The following is a 14,985-nucleotide window of genomic DNA, read 5'->3' as shown; positions in this document are numbered from 1 at the left end:
TTGCCTGTAATAGAAATATGGCTGTTTATTTGAAAAAATATATAAATATATATATATATATATATATATATATATATATATATATATATATATATATATTTTTTATATTCAACAGCCATTTTTCTTTCTATCATATTCATTCATCCATCCATACATCCATCTTCTTCTTTATCAGGGGCCAGGTAATGGAGGGATCAACAGGCTTATAAATATATATATATATATATATACACTACCATTCAAAAGTTTGGGGTCACACTGAAATGTCCTTATTTTTGAAGGAAAAGCTCTGTACTTTTCAATGAAGATAACTTTAAACTAGTCTTAACTTTAAAGAAATACACTCTATACATTGCTAATGTGGTAAATGACCATTCTAGCTGCAAATGTCTGCTTTTTGGTGCAATATCTACATAGGTGTATAGAGGCCCATTTCAGGCAACTATCACTCCAGTGTTCTAATGGTACAATGTGTTTGCTCATTGGCTCAGAAGGCTAATTATTGATTAGAAAACCCTTGTGCAATCATGTTCACACATCTGAAAACAGTTTAGCTCGTTACAGAAGCTACAGAACTGACCTTCCTTTGAGCAGATTGAGTTTCTGGAGCATCACATTTGTGGGGTCCATTAAACGCTCAAAATGGCCAGAAAAAGAGAACTTTCATCTGAAACTCGACAGTCTATTCTTGTTCTTAGAAATTAAGGCTATTCCATGCGAGAAATTGCTAAGAATTTGAAGATTTCCTACCATGGTGTACTACTCCCTTCAGAGGACAGCACAAACAGGCTCTAACCAGAGTAGAAAAAGAAGTGGGAGGCCGCGTTGCACAACTGAGCAAGAAGATAAGTACATTAGAGTCTCTAGTTTGAGAAACAGACGCCCCACAGGTCCCCAACTGGCATCTTCATTAAATAGTACCCGCAAAACACCAGTGTTAACATTTACAGTGAAGAGGCGGCTGCGGGATTCTGGGCTTCAGGGCAGATTGGCAAAGAAAAAGCCATATCTGAGACTGGCCAATAAAAGAAAAAGAATAAGATGGGCAAAATAACACAGACTCGAAAAAGTATCTGTCGGTAATGGAGTGACCAGATCTGAACCCCGTTGAGCTGTTGTGGGAGCAGATTGACTGTATGTACCATACAAGAAGTAATTTCCCTCTGGGATTATTAAAATATTTCTAATTCTGAAGTGCCCATCCAACCAATCCAACATGTGGGAGCTACTTCTGGAAGCGTAGGGTGCAATTTCTCCAGATTACCTCAACAAATTAACAGCTAGAATGCCAAAGGTCTGCAATGCTGGAATTGCTGCAAACGGAGGATTCTTTGACCAAAGCAAAGTTTGATGTAAAAAAAATTCTTATTTCAAATACCAATAATTATTTCTGACCTTGTCAATGTCTTGACTTTTCAGGAAAACACAAAATTGTTTGTGTGACCCCAAACTTTTGAACGGTAGTGTATATATATATATATATATATGTATATATATATATATATATATCCCCAAAAAACACCATCTTAAACAACACTATCAACCGTGTCTTAAACCCACAGAAAACTGTGAAAAAAGATCTTTCATCATGTAAACTTCGACCACATCCTCTCCCAGAGTCACCTCACCTCCTCATCGCCAAACTAGAAGTATTTCAGATAAAATACAAATGGTTAAATAAGATCAAACCGGCAAACATGTTTAACATTTTAAAAATGATTGAAAAAATGGAGCTGAAGAGCATAAACATGGTTAGACAGTAGTTGGCGATCAATTTACCTGCAGCAGGTGCCTTTATTGGTAGAGTCTGCATGTTCTCCTCATCCATGTGTTCTCTCTCTCCTGGTACTCTGGCTGCACGCAGGAGCTTTATACATTACATGCTGGGGCTGGGATGGTTTATCAGACCATCGCAAGGCCACATTAGACATATGGGACTCATTACATTCCTGTGGACAGTTCATTCATTCTGACCTTTATTTAAACAGATAAGTCCAGGTTCTTATCTATTGAAAATCTGGTTAGTGTTTCTAATTTGTCTAATTTGTTGTTTCTGGATTATTCCAACTGTCTTTTAAAGGAATAGTACACCCAAAACATGATTAGCCTTCATTTTCTACTCACCCCCATGCTGAACAACACTCTGGAGTACTTTTTTGATATCTCAAATGCATCTGGAGATCTGGGAGGCTTCTTGCTGTCTGCTGACATTCAAATAATGGAGGTCTATGGCGCCCGAGGCAGAAAGGTCCATAAAAGTCCACAAAAATCGTGTCAATATTCCTCCATACTGCTCGTCCAATGCATTCCAAGTGTCCTGAGTGGGTAGCATCCAGAATTTACTTGAAACGAAGTCATTTAGAATGTTTTTAGAGCATAAACAGTAGTGTATAGGATTTCCTAAAAGCGTTTGTTTTCAAATGGTTTGCTGCTGTCTGTTTGGACCTTTCTGAACATGTGCAGCAAATGGACTGATCTAATATGGCGGACATGTTTATGAGTGTTTTATCAAAAACATAATTAATGTGCAAAAATAAGGAATAGTTGTTTTAACCATACATATAATCAGATTTTTTGGGGGCCCCCAGGAACTTTGGGCCTCAGGCAATTGCCTATGGGTAAATCACCCCCAATCACCCCAAACAGTAGTGTATAGGATTTCCTGAAAGCGCGTTTACGAGTCTACGGAAACCGCGGCAGACCAAACCAGATGAAAGTGCGCATTCAGCGTCTGCTCTGCCAATAATGCAAGCGTAGAAGAAGAAATGTGCTGTTTACCTGTGCAAAGAAAGAAACAACGAAAGAAAAATGTCTGAGGACTTCAGTGTTGAGGAAGAGCATGAGTTCTTTGCCGAGCTGAATGCGCACTTTCATCTGGTTTGGTCTGCCGCGGTTTCCGTAGACTCGTGAACGCGCTTTCAGGAAATCCTATACACTACTGTTTATGCTCTAAAAACATTCTAAATGACTTCGTTTCGAGTAAATTATGGACGCTACCCACTCAGGACACTTGGAATACATTGGACGAGCAGTATGGAGGAATACTGACACGTTTTTTGTGGACTTTTATGGACCTTTCTGCCTCGGGCGCCATAGACCTCCATTATTTGAATGTCAGCAGACAGCAAGAAGCCTCCCAGATCTCCAGATGCATTTGAGATATCAAAAAAGTACTCCAGAGTGTTGTTCAGCATGGGGGTGAGTAGAAAATGAAGACCAATCATGTTTTGGGTGTACTATTCCTTTAAGGCCCAGTAAAGAGTTTGACGCATATGACATACTTTAAATGATTCCTCAGGCCAATATAAAGTATTTGACACTATCAATGCCACCAGCGGGGCTCCCCTCTTGAAATACCAACTATGGAAGTTGGGAGAAGACGATCCGTTGTTGGCCAGGTCATGTGACCTGGTAAAGGTATCGCTTTATGGCCGCAGGGCCTTGTATAGTCATGGAATTAAGGATTTTGCTCTACTTTTTTTCAACCTGCTTGACCTCTGGTCATGGCTGAGGTAAGGAAAAAGTTTAAACCTTCTACAGCTAAAGAGAGGAAACGGGAAAGGGAACGTGTGCGAGGAAAAACAATTATTTTTTTGGCTAAATATTGGTTCACAGTTGTTTTCTTAAGACGAAAAGCATTTGGGTGGAAACCTTCTGTTCGGTCTGTTCCCCATTCTGACTGTTTGATATTCCAGTCAGGGGAACATCCGGCGCTGCAGTAGAGAAGAAAGTATGACAATTATGCACCTTCAGTTTCCTCGCAGAAAAGGAGTTGGGTTGCAGCTCGCCATGAGACGGTGGTGCCCTGGACCACGTAGGGATCGACACCTTTGTTTCAGCATCGTGACTGGAAGTAAACGAGGGCCAAGCAGCTTCCCGGACAGCTGGGAACGTAGGAGGAAACATCCAGAGCCATCTCACCTCATCATCTCCACACCAGGGTAATAAGAGCAGCCTGTTCTTTTATCATCACTCTAAAGAACTTGCAGCTGGCTGGGACCAAGGATCGCTGCTAAGGCTAAGAGGTCACAGTAACTAAGATCCTTTTAACTTGTTCCTTCTTATTTTGTTTCCCACTATCCATTACCATGGGTCTGTGGTGGAAGGTTAAAAAAGATAAACATTTCCTTCAAACTTTTGTTCAAATTAAATCTGAGACTCCTTCCTGTCACAATTTTTAAAACCTCTCATTTGAAAGCAGATTTAACTTGTAAATAAATGCAACAAAGAACAAATTTCTATTTTTGAGACTGAACTGAAAACAAGGAAAACCTTGAAGGTGTAATGCTGCAATATTCAGATTTAACACTGGAGGGAGCTGAATGTCTGGACGGATCTTTGTGTCCAACTAGCTCCCCAGACCACACTGAAATAAAATGAAGCTGTTGTCCATCAAATCTGACTTCAGTTTGGGTCATTTGAAATAAAAACCTACAATACAAACACTTGGCTTTCTGCAGCATTTTCTATGATTACAGCTGAATTTCTGGACTCATTTAGGTAAACAGCAGAAACACCAGAGGGAATTATAAACAGGATCGATGTAGGTCTACATGAACGGATGGATGGATGGATGACTTTATGCATGTGCATAAAATTTAAAACATAAAAATCAACGGAAAATATAATACAATATAAAACAAAACAATATTAATCCCAGATCTGTTTAAAGGCTACAGATACTAATGAGCAGGACATAAAAAATAAAATCTATTTAGCAATGGGGCGCTAAAATTTAGGTTTAATGTGATCCTTTAATTCAACCAACGTGTTTCTACTGGGAGGGAAAAATATTAACATTTTGGAGAGCCCTAACTGGTGTCCAAACATAAATCTACTACAGAATCTGCGGAGGGATCCAGAGATTAGGGCTATGGCATAGAGGCCTTCCAATATCAAACACTTGGAGCTCATAAGCAAAGATGAATCTAAATAACAGAGGAAGCAAACATCTCCTCAGCTCTTTGAACAACGAACAGGAAACAATTAAATAGGACAGAAATCAACAGAATAGAACAGAATATAATAGACTAAAAGAGAATAGAATAGAGTAAAAGAGAATAGAATAAATTAGAATAGAAACTCAGGGGCGTCAATGGCAAAGCAAGCTGTTAAATGAAAGCGTGCAGGCACACAAAACCAAAAATAAAACCATCAGAACTGTAAAATAAAGTAGAATTACACTTTAGATTATTAAGAATTGCATTTAAGATTAAATTAAAAATGTTTGAGGGAAAAAAGCTATGACTTATCAACAGAAGCATTTCGCTTAAATTAAATAAATTATTCCATCAACATCTGTCAGATACATGGATATATTGGGTTTAACTATAATTCCTATGATTTAAATAGCATCATATCAGTCTGTACACATTAAATCCACCATAATTAGCTTTAGTTATTTCTTTAACCCCATTTTTTCCTAACATGGACCGGCTGCTGCTGCAGAACTACAGGCCCATCTCAAACCTCCCATTCATTAGTATGATTATTAAAAAAGCTTTTTTTACTCAGCTGAACACCTTCCTAACAATTACCCACGGCTTCATTGTCTTCCATTCAGGCTTCCAGTGGTGGAGTTAGACTTTTCAAACAGGGGTGGCAATGTATTATTTGGGAGAGTCAATGTATAAAGGGTTCAGTTAGACTTGAAACAATAATAATTTTTCTGCAAAATGTATATTAATTAAAGTTTTTTATTTTCCAAAATGTATACAATTATGTACTGTACAATATATTATGAATTAAGCATAGAGCAAAAATAGAAATAAACAAGTTTTCACTCTGCTCCTTGAACTAATATAAACCATTACTAAACAAAAACTTGAGATAAATTTGGACATGTCAAAACAAGGCAGGACAAGCAGTTGTGCACATTTAAATTTGCACCACAAGAAGAACAATAATAGAACAACAACAAAAAAAAAATACAGCCCTTAAAACTGACTTTAGTTACCACTGCCCAGTGATTTTTACAGCACCAAGTTCACGAAAACATCAGAAAAATCAGAACAGCAAAAATCTGCGGTTCTGGTGAGATGAAGCAAAATGTTTTACAAAGTCATCCATATTTAGGGAATGTGCCCTCCTTGACTCAACACTGAGTATCCCCAGGTGACATCATCTGTCATCCTCTTAAATCCTCCTTCTCACATATAAAGCCTTAAATGGCCAAGCTCCATCTTATATCAGAGATCTGATTGTTCCTTATGTTCCTAACAGAGCACTTCGCTCTCAATCTGCAGGTTTACTAGTGGCTCCTAGAATTTCTAAAAGTAGAATGGGAGGCAGATCTTTTAGTTCTCAGGCTCCTCTCCTGTGGAACCAACTACCAGCTTTAGTCCGTGAGGCAGACACCCTGTCTACTTTTAAGGCTAGGCTTAAAACTTTCCTTTTTGATAAAGCTTCTAGTTAGAGTGGCTCAGGTTATCCTGATCTATCTCTATAGTTCTGCTGCTATAGGCTTAGACTGCTGGAGGACATAGGGACCCCTTTTTCATCATTCTGCTTCATTCTATCTCTATTCTCCCACTCTGCAGAATCTGTTAGTTCAATCTCTAACGTTCTGCTCTCTCTGCTTTTTCTCATAGTAGCTTCATCTGGTCTGTTCCTGTTTGGCTGTGACTCCATCCTGGAGAGAAATATCAGCTGTGCTGCTGCCATCAACACCTTTGTCTATAGATGTTGGAGCTTGGCCTGTTTTCCAGTGTAGTCCTGTTTCTCTGACTGTGACTAACTGGATGTGCTCTCTTCATCCTCTGACATGGGAGCTGGCTCGGAGCTCGTCTGCCTGGCTGTGTGTTTCCTGGACAGGGCCGCCTGTGGAGCTGGTTGACAGTTGCCTTTTGTATCTATGCTTCTTTTTCTATGTCTGCTTCTGTCTCCTTGAACCCCAGTGGGCCTCAGCAGATGGCCGCTCACACGGAGCCTGGTTCTGCTGGAGGTATCTTCCTGTTCAAAGGGAGTTTTTCCTCTCCACTGTCGCTACAAGCATGCTTAGTGTGAGGGATTGCTGAAGAGTCAATGAGTTGATGCAGTCAGGGACTCAATAAAAGCCACTGGGATTAGATGGATAATCTACCTGGATTGTCATTTGAAGGACTTTCTTTCATGTTTCATTAAAACAACAACAATTGTACTTTACTGCCTTGCATTCATTTTTGTTTCATTGTGAACTAATGTTGTATAAATATATGAGTTATTATGAGCTGAATAGTTCCAATTATCAAGTTTTAAGTTTTTTTAATGATTAATCACCTTGAGGACTATTGTTTACATGTGAAAATACATAGACTACTTCTTTTCTTTATCTACAATCTTTTCAAATTTCAAAGATCGGAAACGAGCAAGAAAAAAGCTAAAGGATTTATGATTTTTCCACAGGAATAACAATCTTTCCCGTCGCTGCCCACTGTGGTGTGCATTTTTTAACACATCCCATAAACAGGATTTATGGCCGCCTTTAAGGTAAGTACAGTGATTTTCTTTGGGGGATTCCCTCTGCCGCGTCAGTCAGGTGGAGAAAAATGTTTGAGGAGTTTAGTGAAAGGAAAGGAGTGAATCATTTGAATGAAAGACAGATTGAGGATTTATTTCTCTGTGTACACTGATTAAAGGGAGACCAAAATTTCCCTTCATCCTAAAGTTAAACGTCTTCTCAACACTGCAAAAAATTCAAATCTCAATAAGTCATTTTTTTTCTTAAAATAACTACATTTGTTCTCAAATTCAGTTAGACACTTTGGCAATAGAACAAGACAATTTACATTCAAAATAAGAAAAAAACTATTGTATTGTCTTATTTTAAGTGCATATTATCTAATTATATCACTTTTAGTGTAAAAATATCAATTCCATTGGCAGATCATCTTATTAACTTGCTCAATTTTAGGGTAAATACACCTAATTTAAGACCTTTTTGCTCATTTCTAGATAATTTTTGCAGCGCAGGAGATGATTTGCCCACCTGGTCCAGTGCAGTTGTGCTTCCATCCTTTTCTGCTTTTGACTCTGTCTTGAACCCAAACTGGCATTTTTAATGTGATTTAGTTTCAATTAATCACTTGCATCATTTAGTTTATCCAAATCTGATCCTTTTGCTTCATTTAAACGCTCAAAGATTTGATTTTCCAAAGCAAACTGGAGCTTTCGTCTGTTTTTATATCGGTATTTCCAGTCGGCGCAGTAAAGGTTTTCCTCCCCGTTCTACGACGCATGAAATGAAGAGCTAACCTGGAGGAGTATTTGAAAAGTTTTGAAAACTGGATTTGGAGCCACATGTTGGAAACACTAACCACAACCATAAATGGTCATAAAAGCACACGCTCATCACAGGAAATGAGGTCATCCTACGGCAGCCTGTCTGCTTTTCTAACACACTGGGACATGTGGATATTTTATATACATTTTAACAATAACTGTGAAAAACAGCTTCTATAGATGAACTGTAACGAATGAGAAGGAGCTTTCTGTAAACGGTTTCTCTTCTGTGATAAATGATTGTTTATTTGGGGCCGTTAAGAACAGACTTTAAATGAAATGTGTTCCCATCTGACACTAATGTCCCTCTATGTCTTCTGTGACACAATGAGCTGCACTGGAAAAACCATCTTGAAATAAGTAACAATTTCTTAAATTAAGTGCATTTACCCTTAATTTGAGTAGATCAATAAGACAGTTTGCCAATAGACTGATTATTTTAACTCTTAAAATAAGATAATTAGATAAAATGCACTTAAAATAAGACAATGCAATTGTGTTTTCTTATTTTAAGTGTAAATTGTTTTGTTCCATTGGCAAAATGTCTCTTTAACCTCCTCAATCCAAGAACAAATGCACCTATTTTAAGAAAAAATGACTTCTCTAGATTAAGACTTTTCCCCAGTGGAGCTGCAATGCAGTCATTTCATTGGAAGACAACAGAACACTGCAAAAAAATGAAAACTGAATATGTCATTTTTTCTTAAAATCAGTGCATTTGTTCTTTAATTTGGGATTAAAGTGAGACACTTTGCTAGCCTGGGTGCCAGTGGCGGCCGGCCCATAGGGGGCGCTGGGGCACCGCCCTCCCTGATAAGAAGAGAGAAACGTAAAATATATTTTTAGAAATTAACTCACAAATGTCAGTTTTACTCTCTAGACTGTGTACCTATAAGCAAAACAAATTATATAAACTACATTTCCCTTTCTACTGTCATTAATTTGTGGATTTCCACAGACAGACTCCTACCGTCTCTGTTCTGGGGGCGTTGATCAGACTGACCCACATTTGCAGAGAATCTGTCAATCATGTACTATTGCTAGGTGAATTTAATGGCCAATCAGCGTCTCGGAACTTTATGGTATTGGGGCGCTGAAAATACTGCGCTTTAACAGGCTTCTGAACCCAAGCGCAGGTGCAGACAATTAGAGGGAAGATGGCGAATGTAACGAACGAGATGCAGCTTCCACCAAATTCGGTGAGATCCTTATTTATCTACCCGTTTGCCAGAAGAACATCCCTGTTGTAGGATATGAACATTTCATGTCATGGTTATTGTGACTGTGACGAATCCACCTCGTCGCTTAAAACAACCTCTCTAACTTTGCGCACCACACACACATTCCTGTTATACTGTGTTTGTGAGGACCAATACACTCGCGCTGAGACCAGTAGCTCCATGAACTTAAAACACACAAGCTATCCTGGTTACCTGCTGGCGTATTGAGGGTGCACACTTAATATTTCAGTGGGGTTAACCGTGTGTGTGTGTGTGTGTGTGTGTGTGGGTGTGTACGTGTTTATGCTACGGGGACTTGTCATCTTCAGTCTGGCTGCGTCTTTGCTGGGTTCAAACCCAGTTTGGTGTAATTGAATAAGTCAATGAATCTGTGTAAAAGAATTAAGTTGTAAAAATTATTTGTTTTTGTACATCAATTGTTTGTGGAGGTAATATATGGACAAAACTGATTAATGAGAAGAAATCAGAAATAAGAGAGCCTGAGGGGAGGGGCTTAAACTATTTAATGAGGGCTGTGGGAAGAAAAGCGGCAATTTTTGTTTTCTGTTTCTTTGTTACATTGCTGGTAACCGGAGGGAGGCTGAGGCCCAGAGTATCTTGTATGTTTAGTTTCTTTTGCACCCTGTTTTGAGTTTTTGAGCACAATAAATCACCAACACCGGTAACCCGACTGAGCCTGGATTCTTGGAGGCCAAAGAACCCCGTCACAGTGACCCAAATCATCACTGTTACTGTTATTATATAGTAAATTAAATCATTACTGTTAAATTGTATGTATTGTCCAATTGTTTATTTGAATTCTTATTCCGGATTAGTTGGAGACATACACTAGGCTATATCAGCCCCACCAAAAATATTTTTCACCAGCCTCCACTGCTGGGTGCCATTCCGAACTTAGTCCCGCCCACAAGGTTTGAGGTCGGGAAGTTCGGTCTGGCATTGCTCCATAGTAGCGCGAGTATGCTAGCACAATATCTGGCGTTCCAATGAAATTGTCAGGGCGGGCTTTATACGATGATGGACAGATGATCAACAGTAACGTAATCAACCACGTGACCAAAGCGTGCTTGGGTGACAACAATAATGGCTGCCGCTGGAGAGTTGAGGTGAGTAGATTAGCCCCATAATCACAGCTCTATGGAGCAGCATCAGACTCTTTCTGATTAGAATGGAGTAGGACTACGTCAGGCTAACACTTTGCTGCTGAAACAAGACAATTTACATTTAAAATAAGAAAAACAATTGCTGTCTCTTATTTCAAATGATTATCTGTCATGAAACGAGGACAGATGGACCCAGTATTCAAGGAGACAGTCAGTAGGCAAGTTCAAAACGTTTATTTAAAAAACAAAACTAAAAGGGGAGCTGCTAGGATCAGTGGCACACAGCGACTGCAGGTGGGGGGGCGGGGCACCGCCCAATCACAGACACTCTGTTGTGGGAGAAACACAGGTAAGTGACCACGATCATCAGTCAGAAGATGATTATCTGAGTTGGTCTCTTATCTGGTTTAACAGTCCAGTCCAAGAATGTCACCAGTTCCAGAGGTCTTGCAGGTAGCCGATCCTGGTCAGGGATTCAGAGACAGGAACAGACAGAACAGGCAGGATCCAGGCCTCCAGGCCTCGTAGAGCTCCCAGGCAGGTTCAGAGTCCTGCAGGGTCCGGAAGCGTGACCAGGCGGTCACGCACAGGAGCAGACCGGGAGGCTCAGTGGAAGAGGGTAGCCGAGACAGGACGTGGAACCAGAACTTGATGCAGGACCTTTAAACTGCTCTCCACCTTGGAGCCAGGCTTACTGAGATAAAAACTGAACCTCCCTGCGTATAGAGGCAAAAACCCAGAGGACTCAGCAGGGGAGGAACAGTGGACGATCAGGAGACGAGACACAAAACCCTCCTTCCACTGGCCGCCAGGATCCAGGACATGAACCTTGAAATAAACAGAACGGACAGACTAAAAGAAAAACGAATAATGATCTGGCCCCGAATGCTCAGGCTGAACAGAATGTAAACCAAAGGAAACAGGTGAGAGGAATAAATGATAATTGAGGCAGGGAGGAAAAACGACAGGTGAAAGAAATAACCAATTCAGGGAGAGCAAACAGGCCAGATCATGACATCATTATGTAATTATCTTATTCTAAAAGTAAACAGAAATGATTCCATTGGCAAATCATATAATTTACCTGCTGAAATTAAGGGTAAAAACACTTAAGACATTTTGTCTTATTTCTAGATCATTTTTGCAGTGTAGCGATCCGTCTGCGGAGAAAATCTGTGGGCATGTTCTTTAAAGGAATCTCATCCGCTTATAGATTCATGATTGGAAGTACGAGGTTCCAACCCAGTGACTAAAGAGTCTGAATCTAAATGGACTCCTGGTGTTTTTAAATGTCCCTACCTGAGTGAATGACTCGCTCTGTTATTCCTGCAACCAGCCACGACCAGGAGCAGCTTGGAGGCACAAATGGAACTGATTTCATTAATAAGGGAGGATTTGGTTTCATCAAGACACCAAATGATGCATGACTGAGAGCCAGTATGTGTAAAAAGCCAGAAGCCTTGATGATCCCCCCCCCCACCCAGAGCTGCTGCCAGCCTTTCCATCAATGTTGGCGGAGCCAAAAAACATTTCAGGTGGGTCCAAACATCCTAACTGTTTATAAAACTGTCATGGATTTCAAACATATTTATCTTTTAGCTGTTAACTGCTGGATTTTCTTTGTGTGCATAAAGCAATTGTTGCGCATCAGGTTTTTGCTGTAAAATCATCCCCTCAATTTTTTCTGAGGCCTTCAAAGCCTTTTACTGGTGGCATAGGCGGTTCTAGACAGGGGCCAACAGGGGCCATGGCCCCTATAGATTAAGTCCCTGTTATGGCCCCTTTACTGAAGACATAATGCTCAAAGAAATTCTAATGATGATATGCGCTGGAACAGACATGGTTACTAACAGATCCTTTCAATCTTTTTCATTTCTTTATTTACAAATTCTGTTTAAAACATAGCATCAGTGGTATTGAGATAGGATCCCAGTTTTCATCTGCTAAATGTTTTTTTTTTTCAAAACAAATGTAAAAAAAATACTTATTAATACTTAATTTTTACAGCTGAATTGAACAGTTTTTCTCAAATTCTAATTCAGATTTTATACAAAACTGTAATTTCAACTTTTTCAATTTCAAATTAAGTAAAAAAAAAAAGTAAAATTCCTAAATTCTGAATGTTTATTGACCTAATAAGACATTTAGAATTTCAATGAAACCTAATTGAATAGAAATTTCACTTCATGCAGCTATCTTAATTTATTTGAATCCCTGTTTTTTATTTTATGCTTTTCTGTGCCGCCATGGAAGCACGCTGGCCCCCTCCTGGCTCCCTCCTGGCCCCCCTGGTACATTTGGTCTAGAATCGCCACTGACTGGTGGCCTAAAATTAGTCAGAAACACTGATCTACATTCATTACCTAAACTTTCACATTCTTCTATCCAGCTGTATTCATTTATTCAAAACAATCTATTCTCTTCATTTTGCAGAATTTCTCTTATTTCTGCATCCATTACTTTTATGTAGCTGCTATATTTTTTGTCCAATCAGATTTCATCCTCAGTGTGTTGCTATTCAGGGGTTGACGTTAAAAACTTAAGATAAATCACAAGACAGAAGTCAATGTCACAAATGAATAACTTTTATTTTAGAGTCAAGATATGTTTATACAAGATAATACTATTAATATAAAGTGACTTTTCTAGAGAATCATTATAGTTATTTTATTCAGGGTTTCCACAGTCTGACATCATTTCAGAATTCTCTGACTTTTAACTGACTCAGGATTAGTTTTCCCTGACAAAATAAATGCAGCAACAAGACAATAATAATAACATAACAGGTCACCAATTTACCATGTTTCGCTCTATAACATTTAAATGCACCTCTCCAATGTCTAAGAGAAAAAAATTTAATCAACACTTTTTAATGCATCACTGTACATACACTGTACTGACATATGATAGCCATTTTTACACTGTACGCATGGCATTCAATTATGCCAATTTTCCTAATCCCTGACAAATAATTTTTAATTCAGGGTTATCTGGGTGGTGGGTGAAATAGGTGGAGGGTGAAATAGGTGGTGGGTGTGCTACTCTACTTACATTTTAATTGTGGCCACGAAGTAGTATTTCGTGCGCACAAAATACTACTTCGTGGCCACGCAATAAGTTTAACGTGCGCACGAAATACTTATTAATAATATTAATATCATTCCTGGACAACTGGGTAAGCAAATCGAGCGCGCCTTCTCTAAGGTCTAAATATCATTCCTGGACAACTGGGTAAGCAAATCGAGCGCGCCTTCTCTAAGGTCTAAATATCATTCCTGGACAACTGGGTAAGCAAATCGAGCGCGCCTTCTCTAAGGTCTAAATATCATTCCTGGACAACTGGGTAAGAAAATCAAGCGCACCTTCTCTAAGGTCTAAATATCATTCCTGGACAACTGGGTAAGCAAATCGAGCGCGCCTTCTCTAAGGTCTAAATATCATTCCTGGACAACTGGGTAAGCAAATCAAGCACGCCTTCTCTAAGGTCTAAATATCATTCCTGGACAACTGGGTAAGCAAATCAAGCACGCCTTCTCTAAGGTCTAAATATCATTCCTGGACAACTGGGTAAGCAAATCGAGCGCGCCTTCTCTAAGGTCTAAATATCATTCCTGGACAACTGGGTAAGCAAATCAAGCACGCCTTCTCTAAGGTCTAAATATCATTCCTGGACAACTGGGTAAGCAAATCGAGCGCGCCTTCTCTAAGGTCTAAATATCATTCCTGGACAACTTGGTAAGCAAATCGAGCGCGCCTTCTCTAAGGTCTAAATATCATTCCTGGACAACTGGGTAAGCAAATCAAGCGCGCCTTCTCTAAGGTCTAAGGCGCGCTCGATTTGCTTACCCAGTTGTCCAGGAATGATATTAATATTATTAATAAGTATTTTGTGTGCACGTTAAACTTATTGCCTGGCCACGAAGGAGTATTTCGTGCGCACGAAATACTCCTTCGTGGCCACAACTAAAAATTTTTTTGGACCATGTCATCAGAGGGGCTCCGTAGATTTTTAGCCTGCTAAGTAAAAAAAAATGTGTCTGATTTGCGCCAATTCCCGGACCAAAATCACGCCATCTGGCGGAAAATCACACGGTTTTTTCAAATCATGCGGCTTTCCCAAATCAGCCGAGAATGTGTACAAAACAACAAAAATGGCGCTGGCTACGTGTGGCACCCGAGAGGTGCAATCGTCTTAAATAAAACCATAAAACCAAACAGACTGCGGCGATTGTGAGCAGGGCTCCAAAAAGTTTAATAGATTAAAGTCCAATAAAAAAATAAATAAAAAGACAAGTTAAAAGGGAAAAGATTTAAAAAAAAGATAAAAATACAAGTTAAAAGGAAAAAGATTAAAAAGAAAGATAAAAATACGGATGGTGAAG

The sequence above is a fragment of the Cyprinodon tularosa genome, unplaced genomic scaffold (genome assembly GCF_016077235.1).
Source record: "Cyprinodon tularosa strain WSP-4 unplaced genomic scaffold, ASM1607723v1 ctg599, whole genome shotgun sequence".
NCBI lineage: Eukaryota > Metazoa > Chordata > Actinopteri > Cyprinodontiformes > Cyprinodontidae > Cyprinodon > Cyprinodon tularosa.
Note: the sequence above shows the minus strand (reverse complement) of the source record.